Below are 20626 nucleotides of genomic sequence, written 5' to 3'. Positions count from 1 at the left end.
TCCCTAAAACTGTTGTGAGTACTCTAGGTACAAACATAATTGGTTGCTGGGCATGCCCTACCAGTCCCTTGTAGATGGTACCCTAGGTACCCAGGGCATGGGTCCCCCAGTAGGCTACCAGGGCTGCAGCACTTATTGTGCCCCCCTGGGACAGCCAACCAAACTGACACCACCAGGCCACTACTGTAGCCTGGGTAAGGTGGTGCTAGCACCCCTTACAGGGATGTAGGTACCCTATGTCCCATGCCATTACAACACATATACTCTCATAGGTCACCCCTATGGCAGGCCCTGGTAATCCTACAGGGCTGGGTGCTGAGGTATGTGTGAGGGGGGACCCCTACGTGAGTAGGACCTCTCTGCAACCTTCGTAAAATCGTTACTGGGTTGTTTGTAGTGTAGCCATACCATATACTCTTAACCGCATTATAAGTTATTGCGTCATCGCTGTAACTTAGGAATGGCTACACAGAACCATATCGTGTTTGGTGTCAAACATGAAGGAATCATACCCCCAGTCCAGCCATGGGCATGGGGGCACGATTCCCCCTTGCTAGGAGGGTGATATGGGAAAAGCGGTAGAATTTGGACACCAATTTAAAAGTGCACATGTACCACAAAATGGCTACTGTCCGTCACCTACACAACTCTGGCTGGCTGTTGCTGGGGAAAACCCCAGCCTCGCCATCTGGACAATAGGGCTCCTGTGGCAGGGAGGTGCCAGCACCTCCCCAGACAGGATATGTGGATTGGAACAGGGTGGGTGCACCAAATGTCCTTTCAGAGTTGCACGTAGGCAACTGCAGAGCCCCAATTCTGCATACACCGCCTGGAACCGGTTCAGGGGCATCCTGCCCCTCGCCCAGGCGGGAAACACACAAAGGGGAGTGGGTGTAGCCACCCTTTCCCGCCTCTACTCTGATTGGTAGGCTCTATTTTGGACCATCCCCTAATCTTGGGGATATATGGGTGTTAGAGTCGGGGATCTCTGGTTGGCGCAAGGTTGCCCTTGAGTCAAGCAGGAACCCTCTCCTCCACGTCAGGGCGCAGGATAACCCCTCGCGAATGACCCTTGCTCACCCTCTAGGTGCGTGGCGTGAGCAGCCAAGGCGATTCCTCAGGCGTTGTTGGTTAAGCACTTACAATCATACACACAGTAAATACATCAATCCCCCCAGAAACGGACACCAGACTTGGATATATATAAAAATACGTTTCTTTATGTAAAAATAAGGTATATATCTCTCAGCAGACTTATCACAAGACCAATAACGTTTTCGCTAGGCCACCAGGTTATACAGCAGGTAAATGTTCTTGGTTCGTAGTTTCAAATGGATAGTTCGTAGTCTCTTTACTTGTAGTTCCAGTACTCACAGAGATCGGTTCCTGCGAACGGGGAAATAAGGCGTTGCGGGCCCCGAGCCCGATACTGGAACTTCTTTCGTGATGTGGAGAGTCGGCACAGGTCGGGGCGACTCTCAGCTTGGGAAGTGTTCTTGGGTCCTCAATCAGCAGGTGTGGGCACGTAGGCAGGCGCGGCCAGCGACCCTTTAGCACGGCGGTGCAGGAGGGTCTCCACAGCGGGGGCGGCGCGGCCTGAGATGTCCGGGGATAGCGAAGCGGGGTCACAGGGCACGGTCAGTGCAGCTGGATGACCCGGCGTGGATCACAGTCGTCGGACGGCTTCCGGCAGGAGGGGTGATAGCGCGTTCAGCGCACTCCAATGGCAGGCGGTGACAGGGGTGCAGGCGGCCTGGCCCGGGGACAGAGAGCGGCTCCGGACGGAGCGGGGCTCTCACGGGATTGCGGCAGGCGAGCTCCTGAGTGTCACGGCCCTAGGAGGGGCGATGAGGGGCGCAGTCTCTTTTCCAGCGGGATGCCCACACGGCTCGAATTGGAGGATGAGCAAGAAGCACAGAGAACCCACTGTTCCTGGGGTTCAGTTCAGGGGGCAAGCTCAGATCAAGCCCTTGGAGAATGTTCAAGCACAAAGTAGCAAAGTCTTTTCAGTAAGTCTCTTCCTCTCCTTTCTCAGCAAGGCAGGCAGCAGGCCAGCTCCTCCAGCGTCTCCTTCTCCTTCTAGTCGGGCAGAGGTTCTTTGTGGTAAACAGGATTCTGATTTCTTAGGAGCCAGGCTCCTACTTTTATACCATGATTCTTTTGTTCTTTAGCGCCAGGGGGCCTAGGCCTGGCTCAGTCCAGTTCTGGAGCACTTTGTTATGGTGACTCTGCTCTTTCCTTTCAGCAGCAGGGCAGAGACATCAGCCGCCCCACAGGGGGTGGCGCCGGCTTTGTGGTGGCAGAGCACAGGTCTATTCAAGAGTCAAGGTGTACTCCTCCCACCCATCCAGGTGTCACCTCTCTACCCACCACCTGGCAGCCAACCTGTCTCTGGGGATTCCCCAACCCTGCTCCTTACTGTTGCCAGGCAGAACACATACACACAGCAGAGGCGGACTGAGATGGTCAGGTCAGTAAATACTAACTTTCTAAAAGTAGTATTTACAAACCCAGGATATTAAAATAAACTTGACTACAAGAAGTATTTTATTATTCTGAGTTCAGGCATACTAAACTTGACACTTCTACCATGCTCTCTGAGTCCACTGAGGTCACAGCGTTGGCGTGATCCCGGCAGCCCATTCTGGCCTATGGAGAGCAGGTAGCCTTCAATAGTGAAAAACGACAAGGGCTGTAATTCACTACTAAGACATGCCACACACACAGGGCATGTCCTACCTTATGCCTACAATGCACCCTGCCCTTGGGCCTACCAGAGGGGTGGCTAATATGTAGGTAAGGGAAGGTTTAGGGACTGGCAAGTGGGGGCACTTGCGCAGTCAGCGCGACGGTCCCGGACCGCGCACAGGGTCTGCGGTGGCAGGCCCTAGACACACTTTACAAGGCCGCTTCCGTGGGTGGCGCAACCAGCGCTGCAAGCCCACCAGCAGCATTGGCATTCACAAGCCCTGGCACCCTCGGTGCACTTTACTGGGGACTGACAGTGAATCCAATAAACCAATCATGGACATCAATTACAGGTACATTTTACTTTGGGAGCACTTGCACTGCGGCACGGATTAGCCGTGGCGCAGTGCCCTGAGCGGACAACACCAGCAAAACAGTCGAGGCACACCATCAAAAAGTGGAAGGGAAACTCACGCCAAGGTGCCAGGTCTAACACGTGTCCCCTCCAGCTGAAATGTGGGGAGAACTACCCTTGCCCAGGGGGTTCCTCGTCACTAAGGCGGAAATACCTGGACAGACCGTCAGCGTTGGCGTGATCTGTACCAGGACGGTGTTCCACCGTAAAGTCCATACCCTGTAGGGAGATGGACCACCTCAACAGCTTCGGGTTCTCACCCCTCATTTGCATCAACCATCTGAGGGGCCTGTGGTCCGTCTGAACCCGGAAGTGAGACCCAAACAAGTAGGGTCTTAGCTTCTTCAGCGCCCAGACCACAGCAAATGCTTCTCGCTCAATTGCACTCCACCTACTTTCCCGTGGAAGTAACCTCCTACTGATGAAGGCTACGGGTTGGTCCCAGCCCTCCTCAGTCATCTGTGAGAGAACAGCCCCTACACCATGCTCTGAAGCGTCTGTCTGGACTAGGAATTCCCTGGAGAAGTCAGGGGCCAAGAGCACGGGCGCCGTGCACATGGCAGTCTTCAGGGTGTCGAAAGCTTTCTGACAGGTGTCAGTCCAAATCACGTTCCTGGGCTGCTTCTTCGAAGTCAGCTCTGTCAAGGGGGCAACGATCGTTCCATAGCCCTTGACAAACCTCCTGTAGTACCCAGTGAGCCCCAGGAAGGCCCTCACTGCGGTCTGCGTCTTGGGGGGTTCCCAAGCCAGGATGGTTTCAATTTTGGGTTGCAAGGGTGCCACCTTGCCGCTCCCCACTTGGTGTCCCAAGTACACCACGGAACCCTGCCCGATCTGGCACTTGCTTGCCTTGATCGTGAGGCCTGCTCGGCGCAGCGCCATCAACACTTCCCAGAGGTGGCGCAGGTGTTCAGGCCAGGTGGCACTGAACACTGCGATGTCATCCAGGTAGGCGGCACTGAACGCATCCAGCCCAACCAGTACCTGGTTGACCAACCTCTGAAAGGTGGCAGGGGCATTCTTCATCCCAAATGGCATGACTCGGAACTGGAAGTGCCCATCTGGTGTAGAGAATGCTGACCTCTCTTTGGCCCCGTCGGTCAAGGCGATCTGCCAGTACCCAGACGTTAAATCAAACGTACTGAGGAACCGGGCAGCCCCCAGCCGATCAATGAGCTCATCAGCTCTGGGGATGGGGTGCGCGTCAGTCTTCGTGACTGAATTGAGTCCTCTGTAGTCCACACAGAACCGGAGTTCAGGTGTGGCTCCCGGCGCAGCAGCTTTGGGGACCAAGACCACGGGGCTGGACCAAGGACTGCTGGAGGACTCAACCACCCCTAGCGCAAGCATTTTGGAGACCTCCTCCTTAATGCAAGCTCTGACCCTGTCAGTTACCCTGTAAGCCTTGTGCTTCACAGGTAAGCTGTCTCCTGTGTCCACATCATGGACGCACCAATCTGTGACACCAGGAACCAGGGAGAATCGGTCGGAAAATTGTCCCAGCAAGTGGCGGCAGTCTTCCTGTTGTTCGGGCGTCAGGGTGGGTGAGAGGTTAACTCCATCCACTGACCCATCTTTCTCAGAGGCCACTAAGAGGTCAGGAAGAGGCTCGGTCTCCTCTTCCATTCCATCATCAGTGGCCAGCAGCATGCCCACTTCGGTCCTCTCTAAGTGGGGCTTAAGGCGGTTAACATGTAGGACCCTCAAAGGGTTCCTGGGAGTCTGCATGTCCACCAAGTAGGTGATAGGACTTTTGCGCTCCACAACCTCAAATGGACCTGTCCACTTATCCTGAAGTGCACACGGCTCCACTGGGGCCAAGACCCACACCTTTTGTCCAGGTTGAAGCTCTACCAGAGTGGCATTCCGGTCGTACCACCGCTTCATCTCTTCCTGGCTGGCTTCCAGATTTGCCTCAGCAAGTTGCCTGAAACACCGAGTCTGGTTTCGGAAGGCCAGCATGTAACTATATACATTCTGGGGAGGTTTCCTGGGAGATTGCTCCCAGCCTTCCTTTACCAAACTCAGAGGTCCTCTTACCGGGTGACCATACAGAAGCTCAAAGGGGCTGAACCCTAGAGACTTCTGCGGCACCTCTCGGTAAGCGAAGAGCAGGCATGGCAAGAGGACGTCCCACTTACGCCTCATTGGACCGTCCAGGCCCATGATCATGCCTTTGAGGGTTCGGTTGAATCTCTCAACCAACCCATTTCCTTGGGGATGGTAAGGAGTGGTGAACTTGTAAGTTACCCCACACTCCTTCCACAGGGATTTCATATATGTGGATATGAAATTGGTCCCCCTGTCGCTCACCACCTCTAGAGGGAATCCCACTCGGGAGAAAATTCCCATCAGTGCCCGTCCCACCACGGGGGCCGTCACTGTCCTCAGAGGGATGGCTTCAGGGTACCGGGTGGCATGGTCCACCAAGACCAGGATGAACCTGTTGCCCAGGGCTGTCTTGGGGTCCAGAGGCCCCACAATGTCAATACCCACTCGTTGGAATGGCGTACCACCACAGGGAAAGGTTGCAGAGGAGCCTTATGCTTCCCTCCGCTCTTACCACTTGCCTGGCAAGTCTGACAGGTTCTGCAGTAGGAATCTGAATTCTTATGCATTTGGGGCCAGTAAAAGTGGGTGACAAGCCTGTCATAGGTCTTGTCCATCCCCAAATGTCCTGCTAAAGGCACATCGTGAGCCAGCCCCAGTAGGAAGGTTCTGAACTTCTGGGGTACCACCAGCACACGGGCTGACCCAGGTTCAGCAGCCTTAGGCTCGGAATACAGGAGGTCACTCTCCCAGTACACGTAATGTGTTTTGGCCTGAACACCATTGGCCTGGTCTGCAGCCTGCTGCCGCATACCCACGAGAGAAGGGCATTCTTTCTGCTCCCTGCAGAATTCCTCCCTGGAGGGACCTCCTTCTTGCTGCCAATGGGTCAGCTCAGGCAAGTCTCCCAGTTCGGCAATCTGTTCCCCGGTAGGCTCCAGAGCATCCCCCTCAGGGTCTACTTCCTCCTGGGCCGTGGGAACTTCGGGGGCCGGTTTCCCGCGCCTCCTGCGCCTTCTCCCTAAGGCCGGTTCCTGGACCTCTCCCTCAGGCTCCAGGACCCTCTCAACACCCCTACTGGCTGCCATGGACCGGGTGGTCACGCACGCCCAGTCGGGTAGACCCACCATCCTCAGATGCGTGGTCTTCTCCACCTTTTCCCAAGGGGAACTCTCCAGGTCGTTCCCTAGCAGACAGTCTACAGGCATGTCAGTTCTCACAGCGACTTGTAGAGTACCAGAGACCCCCCCCCACTCAAAGGGAACTTGAGCCATTGGACAACGACTCTCCACGTTGTCAGCATTGACAACCCTACAGTAGGCATTGGGTACAATTTGCTCTTGAGACACCAGGTGTTGCCTCACCGAGGTCACGCTGGCTCCTGTATCTCTAAGAGCCTCAACCTTCTTTCCATTGATGGTCACCACTTGCCCATATTTCTTAGTGTTAGAGGGCAGGTAGGTTACAGGGACCATCTCACTGTCTCCTAGCGAGACTAGGGTCATCTGCCCGGGACCCCCACCCTCCTGGACTGCTACTTCCTCCCCAAAGTTAACACTAGCTACTTGCCGGGGTGGAGCACCAGTGGGTGCGGTCTTACCAAACAGGCGACACTTCGGATCAGAGGCAATGTGACCCGGGTCACCACACTTATAACAATTGAAGGGCCCCTTTGGAACAGGTCTACCTGTCGGGGCCCCGTTCTGCTGCGGGGGTGGGGGAGGCTGAGAACCCTTCTGCTGGTTCCCTTGGGAATTACTTTGGGGGCCTTTTTGGAACCCCTTCTGTTTACCCTTGTCCCCCCCACTCTTCTGCTGGGGACCCTGCCCACCTTTGGCGGAGTCTCCCACTTGACCCTTGTGGACCCTGGTGCTGAGCCAGCGGTCCGCCTCCTCAGCAAGCTTCCTCGGGTTGGACAGCTTGCTATCAATCAGGTGCTGGCGTAGCTCAGGAAAACATTGACTGGACAAGTGCTCCCATGCAATTAAATCAAGCAGCCCTTGATAATCATTCACTTTGCTACCCTTCACCCAACCATCCAGCGCTCTGCAGAAAAAGGTCACATATTCCACATACGTACTCTCAGGGATCTTCTTGGTCTCCCTGAACCTCTGTCTATATAGCTCCGGAGTTAACCCATACCTGGTCATTAAAGCTTCCTTCATATGGGGGTATGAGGTTTGGAGATCTAAGGGTAAATCTAACAGTGTGTCACGCCCTTCAGCAAGGAACCTTCCCCACAGCCCCGCTCCCCAGTCTTTCTCAGGGACCCGGTGTGAGGACATGGCCACCTCGTAGGCTCTAAACCACTGCCCTATGTCATCCTTTCTAAAATACTCCTTTACTACGTCTTTGGGGATGTACACCTTGGACTCTACCTGCGCTGGTGGAGTGCTGCCACCAGAAGGAGCGGTGTCCAAACTTTTCGCCTTCAGCTCCAACTCCTTCAATCTGATATCATGATCCATTTGGCGTTGTGCCTCCAGGGCCAACTTCTGCTTTTCCATTTCCATTTGTCCTGCCAACTTTGCCATCTCCATTGCATGCGCCCTGTCGGCTGCCCTGTCTGCCAGCTCCTCTGGCGACCGGACTCTGCTGGGTTCCTCAAGGTTGTCGGGTGGAACGATGTCCCCCGCATTCCGTAGGTCTCGTGACTCCTTCCAGGCTCTCAACGCCTTGGTGTACTGGGGCTTCCTCTTGCATCCAGCATGGGGGACTCTGAATTGTACACTGTAGCCTTTCAATTGCTCCATCGTGTAGCCTTCCAGTCTCTCCCAATCCACCTCATCTATTCCAGAAATCACAGAGAGTGCTCTTCCAGCGGAGTGCGAGCCAGGCATGGTTGCAGTAATGGCAGATGTCTCAACAAAGTTCAACAATTACAAACCTGTGGCTGCGTTATTTGGTCTGCTCTCACTATCTGGCGATTAATAATTCACTGTATGCAAATTACAAGTGCAAATCCGAAATCCCAACCGCTGCCACCAATGTTAGAGTCGGGGATCTCTGGTTGGCGCAAGGTTGCCCTTGAGTCAAGCAGGAACCCTCTCCTCCACGTCAGGGCGCAGGATAACCCCTCGCGAATGACCCTTGCTCACCCTCTAGGTGCGTGGCGTGAGCAGCCAAGGCAATTCCTCAGGCGTTGTTGGTTAAGCACTTACAATCATACACACAGTAAATACATCAATCCCCCCAGAAACGGACACCAGACTTGGATATATATAAAAATACGTTTCTTTATGTAAAAATAAGGTATATATCTCTCAGCAGACTTATCACAAGACCAATAACGTTTTCGCTAGGCCACCAGGTTATACAGCAGGTAAATGTTCTTGGTTCGTAGTTTCAAATGGATAGTTCGTAGTCTCTTTACTTGTAGTTCCAGTACTCACAGAGATCGGTTCCTGCGAACGGGGAAATAAGGCGTTGCGGGCCCCGAGCCCGATACTGGAACTTCTTTCGTGATGTGGAGAGTCGGCACAGGTCGGGGCGACTCTCAGCTTGGGAAGTGTTCTTGGGTCCTCAATCAGCAGGTGTGGGCATGTAGGCAGGCGCGGCCAGCGACCCTTTAGCACGGCGGTGCAGGAGGGTCTCCACAGCGGGGGCGGCGCGGCCTGAGATGTCCGGGGATAGCGAAGCGGGGTCACAGGGCACGGTCAGTGCAGCTGGATGACCCGGCGTGGATCACAGTCGTCGGACGGCTTCCGGCAGGAGGGGTGATAGCGCGTTCAGCGCACTCCAATGGCAGGCGGTGACAGGGGTGCAGGCGGCCTGGCCCGGGGACAGAGAGCGGCTCCGGACGGAGCGGGGCTCTCACGGGATTGCGGCAGGCGAGCTCCTGAGTGTCACGGCCCTAGGAGGGGCGATGAGGGGCGCAGTCTCTTTTCCAGCGGGATGCCCACACGGCTCGAATTGGAGGATGAGCAAGAAGCACAGAGAACCCACTGTTCCTGGGGTTCAGTTCAGGGGGCAAGCTCAGATCAAGCCCTTGGAGAATGTTCAAGCACAAAGTAGCAAAGTCTTTTCAGTAAGTCTCTTCCTCTCCTTTCTCAGCAAGGCAGGCAGCAGGCCAGCTCCTCCAGCGTCTCCTTCTCCTTCTAGTCGGGCAGAGGTTCTTTGTGGTAAACAGGATTCTGATTTCTTAGGAGCCAGGCTCCTACTTTTATACCATGATTCTTTTGTTCTTTAGCGCCAGGGGGCCTAGGCCTGGCTCAGTCCAGTTCTGGAGCACTTTGTTATGGTGACTCTGCTCTTTCCTTTCAGCAGCAGGGCAGAGACATCAGCCGCCCCACAGGGGGTGGCGCCGGCTTTGTGGTGGCAGAGCACAGGTCTATTCAAGAGTCAAGGTGTACTCCTCCCACCCATCCAGGTGTCACCTCTCTACCCACCACCTGGCAGCCAACCTGTCTCTGGGGATTCCCCAACCCTGCTCCTTACTGTTGCCAGGCAGAACACATACACACAGCAGAGGCGGACTGAGATGGTCAGGTCAGTAAATACTAACTTTCTAAAAGTAGTATTTACAAACCCAGGATATTAAAATAAACTTGACTACAAGAAGTATTTTATTATTCTGAGTTCAGGCATACTAAACTTGACACTTCTACCATGCTCTCTGAGTCCACTGAGGTCACAGCGTTGGCGTGATCCCGGCAGCCCATTCTGGCCTATGGAGAGCAGGTAGCCTTCAATAGTGAAAAACGACAAGGGCTGTAATTCACTACTAAGACATGCCACACACACAGGGCATGTCCTACCTTATGCCTACAATGCACCCTGCCCTTGGGCCTACCAGAGGGGTGGCTAATATGTAGGTAAGGGAAGGTTTAGGGACTGGCAAGTGGGGGCACTTGCGCAGTCAGCGCGACGGTCCCGGACCGCGCACAGGGTCTGCGGTGGCAGGCCCTAGACACACTTTACAAGGCCGCTTCCGTGGGTGGCGCAACCAGCGCTGCAAGCCCACCAGCAGCATTGGCATTCACAAGCCCTGGCACCCTCGGTGCACTTTACTGGGGACTGACAGTGAATCCAATAAACCAATCATGGACATCAATTACAGGTACATTTTACTTTGGGAGCACTTGCACTGCGGCACGGATTAGCCGTGGCGCAGTGCCCTGAGCGGACAACACCAGCAAAACAGTCGAGGCACACCATCAAAAAGTGGAAGGGAAACTCACGCCAAGGTGCCAGGTCTAACAATGGGAATAACTTTGCCCTAGAGCCTTAGATTCGTACAGGACTTCACAGAACTGACCTTCGACGAGCTGCTGCCCAGCTGACTGAAGAAATCTCCCTTGGGATAAAGGAGTTATCCCCCTGCTTGGCAGGCACCAAAAAGACTACAAGATACCCGGTTGGAACTTTGTTGCTCTCACGACCTTCGACGCCTTCCAGCAACCTCGAGGTGGGTCTCCAGTGCATCCCAGCGTCCTGTGAGTGTGCCCAGCAAGTCTGAGCACCCTGAACCACGTGGGTGTCGAGATCCCCGCATACCCCGAGACACCGGCCACCTCTTGTCCAGCACACGACCCCGACCAGTGGGGAAGTTGTGCTTTGGCCCATTTTAGAGCCAACCATCCAGCAGCATTTGTGCCGAATCTCAGCTCCCTGGCCCGCTCCGGTGGCCCGTGGGAGCCCTTTTACACACTCCATTTTGCTGCCTTCCACGGTCCCTTGCCTCTCGACTTGTGGGCCCTGACGGAGGACAATCTTCTTTTCCTAGAGTACCTCTGGTTGCTCCAGGCCTGCTCTACGCTCCCTGCAAAGGAGAGCACCCTCAGACCTTGTGGGTCCGCACCAGCAGCTGCTTTGTTCATCTTGCATGGGTTGCGGTTGCCAATGCTTAGTGGATCCAATCGGGACACTAACACCGCAGCGACCCTCAGCCAACGTAGGACAGTCGCCCTCCAGAATCTGGCCTTCCTTGAAGCCTCCCGGAGCCCGTGACTGCAGAGCCCAGCTGTACCTTCCACACCTGAAGCACCCGACATCCACGAGTTCCTTCCTGTGAGCTCCCTGGTCACTGTGCTGTGACCCAGACTCTGTCCCCTCTGCTTTCAGGTTCACCTTTATCTTCTCTTCAACTTTAATCTTCACGACTTCAACGACGCTTTCAGCTAGCAGCAGTTTGGACTACTTTTCCATAGAGAAACAGCCCGCGACCCGACACCAGAATCGACCTATGCACCCGGCTTCCCTGGGGCAGGTAACAGTGGTACTTCGGTACTTCCGTGGTGGTGGGCTCTCCAAAGCCTTGGGTCTCAAGCCTTAACTTTGTACTGTTGTTAGAAGTGTCCTTAAACCTTAATTATTCAACCGCGACATTCTCCATAGGCTAACATTGCGATCCCGATAGCAACTTCTCGCACTGCACACGCCTCCCGTGGGTCCCCTTCCTCTTAACTGTGGGTGGATTCTGAAGGGGCCAGCGATCCTGAATGCCCTAGGCATTGCCTGTAGAATTGTCGTGGTTCTTATACCACTATTTTAGTATATGGTTTGGTCTCCCCCTGGGGCCCATTGATTTCTGTGCTGTTTATTGTGTTTATAAATGCTTGTTTGAAGTGTAACTTTGCCACTAGCCACATAAAGTGACTGTGGGATTCTGTCTAGAATAAATACATATATTTTATATATATACCTGTGTGGGCTACTCTTTCATTTGGTTATTCAAGAGGTTATTATGGTAAAACAATAAGCTTAACACTCCTTCAAGACTTAGCCTGAAGGCTGCTCTCCACAGCTACCACTAGGATAGCTTTCTTTAAAGGTTGTCTTAAACCTATCATCAATAGGAGTCGAATTGGACTGGTGCAAGGTGTCCCTATAACTAGGAACAGCATATGCCAGGCCAACTTCTCACATTGGTGTGCAGCGGTTGGATTCAAGCTTGCCATTGTTTTACCAGATAACAAATTGAATTTCTAAAGTGAAAGCCACAAGGTACCAAAGGTACATATAAATTCAAGCTAGAATACAATAAGTTCTACTGAACTTAGAGTTGTGTGTAGAGGGTTTAGCACACCTTGACTACAACTCAAGAGAGGGTTCAGTAGGCCACACTTAGTGTAGGTAGATACATCACTACACTAAACATGTCTTCAGGTGCAGGTGCCACTAAGGCTATGGAAGGACCCCAGAGGGTCCCAGTAGATAAGTATGATAATTTCTCCTTTGCAGAGCTCAGGGAAATGTGCACCCTTAGAAAACTGAAGACAAACAAAGGTGCCAACACACAACGTCTCAGGGAAATCCTGCTCGTAGCAGACTTTATGGAGTCCATAGGGTCCAGAGGGACAGACAGAGTGGGTGGGCATCCTTCAGAAGAGGACACTCCCAGAGTGGACTCTGATGAGGAACAGGAAGAGGATGAAAGTCCTGACCTGGAAGAAACAAACCACTCACAACATGGAGGTGAGGGCTCAAGAGGCACTCCTTCCACCCTTAAAAGGAGAGTGGTGGATCCAAGAAGGAACAGATCCCCCTCAGTGGGATCCAACCATTCTAGGAGATCCAAAGGGTCCTCTGCCTCTTCTCAGAGAAGAGAATCCTCTCATGAGAGGAAATGCAGACTGATCAAATTTGAGCAGGCTAAGCTTGAGCTTAAAAGAGAACAGTTAGCATTGGACAGGGAAACCCTGGAGCTTCAGAAAGCTTCAAGAAAGTGGGGTCTAGAGATCCCTGGTGGCAGTAATGAAACCCCTAGAGTTAGAGAGAAAGTCCCTGACAATAGGAACCTCCACAAGATTGTGCCCCCCTATCAGAATGGGGATGATATCCACAAATGGATATCTGCTCTTGAAAGGGCCTGTAGAGTACAGAGGGTCCCAGTAGAGCAGTGGGCAGCAATCCTGTGGCTCTCCTTTTCAGATAAAGGTAGAGACAAGCTCCTCTCTGTAAGAGAAGAGGATGCTGATGATTATTATATCTTGAAAGCTGCTTTAATAGATGGGTTTGGCTTAACCACTGATCAATACAGACTTAAGTTCAGAGACACCCAGAAAGCACAGAATCAAGATTGGGTAGACTTTGTGGATTGTGCAACCAAGGCACTGGAATGTTGGTTAAATGGCAGTAAAGTTAATGATTATCAAGGATTGTATAATCTCATTATGAGGGAGCAGATTCTTAATAATTGTCAAAACCAACTTTTACACCAGCACCTGGTGGACTCTGATCTGACCTCTCCCCAAGAATTGGGAAAGAAGGCAGACAAATGGGTCAGAACCAGGATTAGGCCTAAGAACCAAGTTGGTGACCAGAAGAAGGATTCCACTAAGCCCAAAGAGGAAGGTGGGGATGATAAACAAGAAAAATCCTCTGAAGGGCCCCAAAAACCCAGTGCTGGGGGTGGGTCCCAAAATACTTCCTCTAATAACAAGAAACCATATTGCCATGTGTGTAAGCAACCTGGCCACTGGAAAACTGACTCCAGCTGTCCTAAGAATGGCAATAAAGAAAATGTTCCTCCAAAACCAGCTCCAACACCTCCTGTTACTACTAGTAGTAATCCCCCAGGCGGTGGGAGTGCACCCAAAAATTTAGTTGGGATTTCTTGGGGAACTCAGGGGGACTCCGGCCTATCCAGGTCCCCTACTCAAGCAACTATGGTCTGTGATGGTGGCATGGGGTTTGCCAACTTTACCATGAGCCCCAATATTTTGGGCAGGTACAGACAAGAACCAATAATCAATGGTCAGAAGGCTGTGGCCTATAAGGACACAGGGGCCAGTGTCACCATGGTGACCAAGAGGCTAGTGCCCCTAGATCAGCTTTTACCTGGGTTTAGCTACCAGGTGACCAACATAGATGGAATCAGGACAGACCATCCCATGGCAGTAGTAAATCTCAGCTGGGGAGGGGTCACTGGCCCAAAGAGAGTGGCAGTGTCCCCAAACTTGCCTGTAGATTGTCTACTGGGGAATGATCTGGAAATCTCAGCCTGGGCTGAGGTTGACCACAAGGCCCATTTGAAAATGGTAGGAATCCCTGAGAGAGTGGATGAGACCCTGAGGGCCTCACCTCCACCCCAGGGGAAAATAGAAAGAGTGAAGCCTGAAACTATGGATCACTCTACCCAAACAGAGAGCATAGGGGAGGAGGAGCAGTCTTCCCCCCACCAGACTACAGGTAAAGGTCCAGTTTCTCAGGGAACTGATCCTGCCCCTTGTGAAGTAACTGCCCCAGAAGTGGACAGGCTTGGCCTGCCCACCTCTCTGATGGCAGGGGACCCTTCCAAGGTGGTACCCAGTCTGGAGCAGGTATCCTGCCCCTCTCTACCCTGCCTCCGTCAGCCCAGGGCTGCAGAGGTCAGGGAGGTCAGTGGACCCTTATTGGGCCCCTGCCCAGAGGAACCCCCTCATCAGCAGATTAGGGACACCCAGCAGAGTAGTTTCAGCCAGGTGAAAATTCCTCTACAAACTGAGGGATCCCCCTTACCCTTAGGTATAGGCACCCCTCAAATGGATGTTGTTGGGAACAGGGAAACCTGGGGCATAGTTGCCCCAAACCTTCCAGTGCCCTCCACTATTCCAGCCAAAGGGATCCAACCCCCAGCTGTAGGCAGCCAGAGGTTGACCGTTAGGGCCAGATATGACACAGTCCTGGGCAGAAAGGCTTCCATAGTGGCCAGTGATCTGAGGAGGTTGAGACCAACCCAAGTAGGGTCTCACTTCCAGACTCAGACACCCCACCAGCCCACCTCTGACCCAAAAACCAATACAGGTAATTTTCCTAGACTTTGGAGAAACTCTAGAACCCCTTGGGGTAGGATTTCCCAAGTGGACCATGACACAGGGAGCAGCCATGTTAGTACAGGTTCTTCCTTATATGGCCACTCAGGAAATAAAGGCTTATCTGGACAAGGTTAGCCTTATCTCCTTTCGTTTGGGGGGGGGGGGGGTTATGTAGGAGAGTGGAATCTGACTAATGGTTGCCCCCAACTTTTTGCCTGGTATTTAAGTGGTTTTTGACTAGTCTGGCTGGGATCCTGCTATCCAGGACCCCAGCCTATCTGCTTTCTCCCTAAAACTGTTGTGAGTACTCTAGGTACAAACATAATTGGATGCTGGGCATGCCCTACCAGTCCCTTGTAGATGGTACCCTAGGTACCCAGGGCATGGGTCCCCCAGTAGGCCTACCAGGGCTGCAGCACTTATTGTGCCCCCCTGGGACAGCCAACCAAACTGACACCACCAGGCCACTACTGTAGCCTGGGTAAGGTGGTGCTAGCACCCCTTACAGGGATGTAGGTGCCCTATGTCCCATGCCATTACAACACATATACTCTCATAGGTCACCCCTATGGCAGGCCCTGGTAATCCTACAGGGCTGGGTGCTGAGGTATGTGTGAGGGGGGACCCCTACGTGAGTAGGACCTCTCTGCAACCTTCGTAAAATCGTTACTGGGTTGTTTGTAGTGTAGCCATACCATATACTCTTAACCGCATTATAAGTTATTGCGTCATCGCTGTAACTTAGGAATGGCTACACAGAACCATATCGTGTTTGGTGTCAAACATGAAGGAATCATACCCCCAGTCCAGCCATGGGCATGGGGGCACGATTCCCCCTTGCTAGGAGGGTGATATGGGAAAAGCGGTAGAATTTGGACACCAATTTAAAAGTGCACATGTACCACAAAATGGCTACTGTCCGCCACCTACACAACTCTGGCTGGCTGTTGCTGGGGAAAACCCCAGCCTCGCCATCTGGACAATAGGGCTCCTGTGGCAGGGAGGTGCCAGCACCTCCCCAGACAGGATATGTGGATTGGAACAGGGTGGGTGCACCAAATGTCCTTTCAGAGTTGCACGTAGGCAACTGCAGAGCCCCAATTCTGCATACACCGCCTGGAACCGGTTCAGGGGCATCCTGCCCCTCGCCCAGGTGGGAAACACACAAAGGGGAGTGGGTGTAGCCACCCTTTCCCGCCTCTACTCTGATTGGTAGGCTCTATTTTGGACCATCCCCTAATCTTGGGGATATATGGGAATAACTTTGCCCTAGAGCCTTAGATTCGTACAGGACTTCACAGAACTGACCTTCGACGAGCTGCTGCCCAGCTGACTGAAGAAATCTCCCTTGGGATAAAGGAGTTATCCCCCTGCTTGGCAGGCACCAAAAAGACTACAAGATACCCGGTTGGAACTTCGTTGCTCTCACGACCTTCGACGCCTTCCAGCAACCTCGAGGTGGATCTCCAGTGCATCCCAGCGTCCTGTGAGTGTGCCCAGCAAGTCTGAGCACCCTGGACCACGTGGGTGTCGAGATCCCCGCATACCCCGAGACACCGGCCACCTCTTGTCCAGCACACGACCCCGACCAGTGGGGAAGTTGTGCTTTGGCCCATTTCTGAGCCAACCATCCAGCAGCATTTGTGCCGACTCTCAGCTCCCTGGCCCGCTCCGGTGGCCCGTGGTAGCCCTTTTACGCACTCCATTTTGCTGCCTTCCACGGTCCCTTGCCTCTCGACTTGTGGGCCCTGACGGAGGACAATCTTCTTTTCCAAGAGTTCCCCTGGTTGCTCCAGGCCTGCTCTACGCTCCCTGCAAAGGAGAGCACCCTCAGACCTCGTGGGTCCGCACCAGCAGCTGCTTTGTTCATCTTGCGTGGGTTGCGGTTGCCAATGCTTAGTGGATCCAATCGGGACACTAACATGACAGCGACCCTCAGCCAACGTAGGACAGTCGCCCTCCAGAATCTGGCCTTCCTTGAAGCCTCCCGGAGCCCGTGACTGCAGAGCCCAGCTGTACCTTCCACACCTGAAGCACCCGACATCCACGAGTTCCTTCCTGTGAGCTCCCTGGTCACTGTGCTGTGACCCAGACTCTGTCCCCTCTGCTTTCAGGTTCACCTTTATCTTCTCTTCAACTTTAATCTTCACGACTTCAACGACGCTTTCAGCTAGCAGCAGTTTGGACTACTTTTCCATAGAGAAACAGCCCGCGACCCGACACCAGAATCGACCTATGCACCCGGCTTCCCTGGGGCAGGTAACAGTGGTACTTCGGTACTTCCGTGGTGGTGGGCTCTCCAAAGCCTTAGGTCTCAAGCCTTAACTTTGTACTGTTGTTAGAAGTGTCCTTAAACCTTAATTATTCAACCGCGACATTCTCCATAGGCTAACATTGCGATCCCGATAGCAACTTCTCGCACTGCACACGCCTCCCGTGGGTCCCCTTCCTCTTAACTGTGGGTGGATTCTGAAGGGGCCAGCGATCCTGAATGCCCTAGGCATTGCCTGTAGAATTGTCGTGGTTCTTATACCACTATTTTAGTATATGGTTTGGTCTCCCCCTGGGGCCCATTGATTTCTGTGCTGTTTATTGTGTTTATAAATGCTTGTTTGAAGTGTAACTTTGCCACTAGCCACATAAAGTGACTGTGGGATTCTGTCTAGAATAAATACATATATTTTATATATATACCTGTGTGGGCTACTCTTTCATTTGGTTATTCAAGAGGTTATTATGGTAAAACAATAAGCTTAACACTCCTTCAAGACTTAGCCTGAAGGCTGCTCTCCACAGCTACCACTAGGATAGCTTTCTTTAAAGGTTGTCTTAAACCTATCATCAATAGGAGTCGAATTGGACTGGTGCAAGGTGTCCCTATAACTAGGAACAGCATATGCCAGGCCAACTTCTCACATTGGTGTGCAGCGGTTGGATTCAAGCTTGCCATTGTTTTACCAGATAACAAATTGAATTTCTAAAGTGAAAGCCACAAGGTACCAAAGGTACATATAAATTCAAGCTAGAATACAATAAGTTCTACTGAACTTAGAGTTGTGTGTAGAGGGTTTAGCACACCTTGACTACAACTCAAGAGAGGGTTCAGTAGGCCACACTTAGTGTAGGTAGATACATCACTACACTAAACATGTCTTCAGGTGCAGGTGCCACTAAGGCTATGGAAGGACCCCAGAGGGTCCCAGTAGATAAGTATGATAATTTCTCCTTTGCAGAGCTCAGGGAAATGTGCACCCTTAGAAAACTGAAGACAAACAAAGGTGCCAACACACAACGTCTCAGGGAAATCCTGCTCGTAGCAGACTTTATGGAGTCCATAGGGTCCAGAGGGACAGACAGAGTGGGTGGGCATCCTTCAGAAGAGGACACTCCCAGAGTGGACTCTGATGAGGAACAGGAAGAGGATGAAAGTCCTGACCTGGAAGAAACAAACCACTCACAACATGGAGGTGAGGGCTCAAGAGGCACTCCCTCCACCCTTAAAAGGAGAGTGGTGGATCCAAGAAGGAACAGATCCCCCTCAGTGGGATCCAACCATTCTAGGAGATCCAAAGGGTCCTCTGCCTCTTCTCAGAGAAGAGAATCCTCTCATGAGAGGAAATGCAGACTGATCAAATTTGAGCAGGCTAAGCTTGAGCTTAAAAGAGAACAGTTAGCATTGGACAGGGAAACCCTGGAGCTTCAGAAAGCTTCAAGAAAGTGGGGTCTAGAGATCCCTGGTGGCAGTAATGAAACCCCTAGAGTTAGAGAGAAAGTCCCTGACAATAGGAACCTCCACAAGATTGTGCCCCCCTATCAGAATGGGGATGATATCCACAAATGGATATCTGCTCTTGAAAGGGCCTGTAGAGTACAGAGGGTCCCAGTAGAGCAGTGGGCAGCAATCCTGTGGCTCTCCTTTTCAGATAAAGGTAGAGACAAGCTCCTCTCTGTAAGAGAAGAGGATGCTGATGATTATTATATCTTGAAAGCTGCTTTAATAGATGGGTTTGGCTTAACCACTGATCAATACAGACTTAAGTTCAGAGACACCCAGAAAGCACAGAATCAAGATTGGGTAGACTTTGTGGATTGTGCAACCAAGGCACTGGAATGTTGGTTAAATGGCAGTAAAGTTAATGATTATCAAGGATTGTATAATCTCATTATGAGGGAGCAGATTCTTAATAATTGTCAAAACCAACTTTTACACCAGCACCTGGTGGACTCTGATCTGACCTCTCCCCAAGAATTGGGAAAGAAGGCAGACAAATGGGTCAGAACCAGGATTAGGCCTAAGAACCAAGTTGGTGACCAGAAGAAGGATTCCACTAAGCCCAAAGAGGAAGGTGGGGATGATAAACAAGAAAAATCCTCTGAAGGGCCCCAAAAACCCAGTGCTGGGGGTGGGTCCCAAAATACTTCCTCTAATAACAAGAAACCATATTGCCATGTGTGTAAGCAACCTGGCCACTGGAAAACTGACTCCAGCTGTCCTAAGAATGGCAATAAAGAAAATGTTCCTCCAAAACCAGCTCCAACACCTCCTGTTACTACTAGTAGTAATCCCCCAGGCGGTGGGAGTGCACCCAAAAATTTAGTTGGGATTTCTTGGGGAACTCAGGGGGACTCCGGCCTATCCAGGTCCCCTACTCAAGCAACTATGGTCTGTGATGGTGGCATGGGGTTTGCCAACTTTACCATGAGCCCCAATATTTTGGGCAGGTACAGACAAGAACCAATAATCAATGGTCAGAAGGCTGTGGCCTATAAGGACACAGGGGCCAGTGTCACCATGGTGACCAAGAGGCTAGTGCCCCTAGATCAGCTTTTACCTGGGTTTAGCTACCAGGTGACCAACATAGATGGAATCAGGACAGACCATCCCATGGCAGTAGTAAATCTCAGCTGGGGAGGGGTCACTGGCCCAAAGAGAGTGGCAGTGTCCCCAAACTTGCCTGTAGATTGTCTACTGGGGAATGATCTGGAAATCTCAGCCTGGGCTGAGGTTGACCACAAGGCCCATTTGAAAATGGTAGGAATCCCTGAGAGAGTGGATGAGACCCTGAGGGCCTCACCTCCACCCCAGGGGAAAATAAAAAGAGTGAAGCCTGAAACTATGGATCACTCTACCCAAACAGAGAGCATAGGGGAGGAGGAGCAGTCTTCCCCCCACCAGACTACAGGTAAAGGTCCAGTTTCTCAGGGAACTGATCCTGCCCCTTGTGAAGTAACTGCCCCAGAAGTGGACAGGCTTGGCCTGCCCACCTCTCTGATGGCAGGGGACCCTTCCAAGGTGGTACCCAGTCTGGAGCAGGTATCCTGCCCCTCTCTACCCTGCCTCCGTCAGCCCAGGGCTGCAGAGGTCAGGGAGGTCAGTGGACCCTTATTGGGCCCCTGCCCAGAGGAACCCCCTCATCAGCAGATTAGGGACACCCAGCAGAGTAGTTTCAGCCAGGTGAAAATTCCTCTACAAACTGAGGGATCCCCCTTACCCTTAGGTATAGGCACCCCTCAAATGGATGTTGTTGGGAACAGGGAAACCTGGGGCATAGTTGCCCCAAACCTTCCAGTGCCCTCCACTATTCCAGCCAAAGGGATCCAACCCCCAGCTGTAGGCAGCCAGAGGTTGACCGTTAGGGCCAGATATGACACAGTCCTGGGCAGAAAGGCTTCCATAGTGGCCAGTGATCTGAGGAGGTTGAGACCAACCCAAGTAGGGTCTCACTTCCAGACTCAG

Source organism: Triturus cristatus, chromosome 12 (assembly GCF_964204655.1).
Source record: "Triturus cristatus chromosome 12, aTriCri1.1, whole genome shotgun sequence".
NCBI lineage: Eukaryota > Metazoa > Chordata > Amphibia > Caudata > Salamandridae > Triturus > Triturus cristatus.
This window is presented reverse-complemented; position numbering follows the sequence as displayed.